The 1,315-nt window shown below is 40.0% G+C and overlaps 1 pseudogene; it reads right to left on the bottom strand.

The window, feature by feature from the left end:
* Positions 1–457: 457 nt before the first annotated feature.
* On the bottom strand, positions 458–744 carry LOC127666693 (dynein light chain 1, cytoplasmic-like; annotated as a pseudogene).
* Positions 745–1,315: the final 571 nt, after the last annotated feature.

The following is a 1,315-nucleotide window of genomic DNA, read 5'->3' as shown; positions in this document are numbered from 1 at the left end:
AACTTTCCCCTAATTAGGCTGCCTCATCTAGCCTCAGTAGGAGAAGATGCAACTAGCATTACTGCAACTTGATATGTCAAGTCTGCATAAGGTACAGGGAGACCCCTACTATTCTAAGGAAAAAGAGAGGAGGAATGGATAGGAGGAGGAGAGGGGAAAGACTGGGAAGAGAGGAGAGAGGGGAAACTGTGGTTGGGATATAAATATATTTTTTCTTTTTACATCTCCAACAGATTTATGTTTAAAGGAATATCCTATGGGTACAGAAATGGGGTACAGAAATATGGATTAAAAAATAAATACAAAGTAAGCTGTTTTACTAATTATTTTATAGCCACAAACTCATACAAAGGAGGATGCCCTATACAAAACACAATACATTCAAATGAGGTGTTCCCTTACTAAGACTAAAGATTTAGTCTTTGGTACTTGGAATTGAGGATGCAGCCCTTGTTTTTTAATCAATCACTGAGTGTTTGTCAGAGTTTGAACCAGATTTGAACAGAAGAATGGCCACCTGACCCAGATAGAAGTAGATGAAGTATTTGGTTTCATGTGTCACATAGCTACTGAGTTCTATCCTATGATGCAGTAACAAACGTGGCTGTCCTTTTCAGACTTCTTGGTAGGGACCTCAATATCCTTTTCTATATTATACTTCTCCAATGCCTGAGTAGCATGCTCCACGGAGTCCTGTTGCGTATTTTCCTACTTGTCTGCATTTTTTGGTCACTGCCTCTGGTCTCACACGGTTACAGCAGGGCAGGGGCTGGTTAACTGCTGCTAGCTGGTAGGGATGGTACCAGTACTGCCCAAGCAACACAGGAGAGCTGGTCACTACTGAAGCTGAGGCGCACCTGATAAATAATTATTTTTTAAAAAAGAATTTAAAAAAAAAGACTTGACCTACATTTCCGTAAAAATGTCTTACCTTCTCCTGTAACCCTCATGGCTGAGGATTTTACTTCATCAGCTGTGACCCCATCCAGTGCCCATCAGGAAGCATCCTATGATTAATAAAGTTTCTTGGTGGCCCTTGGAAGTATAGCTACAAAAGACACCCAAAACAGTGCATATAGCCACCATAAAGACACTAGATTATTACTTTCTCTTGAGAAGTTGTATGTCCTAAGCATGTCATGTCTTTTCTCTAAGCACTACGTTCTATCAACATTTAGGATCATGCTTAAATCTGTTATAATCTCCTCTCAATAAATTCCAGCTCTGCCTCATACTGAAATTCTTTTCTGCACAAAGTAAAACATTCCAGCTTCACCTGAGTTGCACTCTCTGATAAGAACATCTCAAGCTGCTA

Source organism: Apodemus sylvaticus, chromosome 16 (assembly GCF_947179515.1).
Source record: "Apodemus sylvaticus chromosome 16, mApoSyl1.1, whole genome shotgun sequence".
Lineage (NCBI taxonomy): Eukaryota > Metazoa > Chordata > Mammalia > Rodentia > Muridae > Apodemus > Apodemus sylvaticus.
Note: the sequence above shows the minus strand (reverse complement) of the source record. Positions and strands in the feature narration are given on the sequence as shown.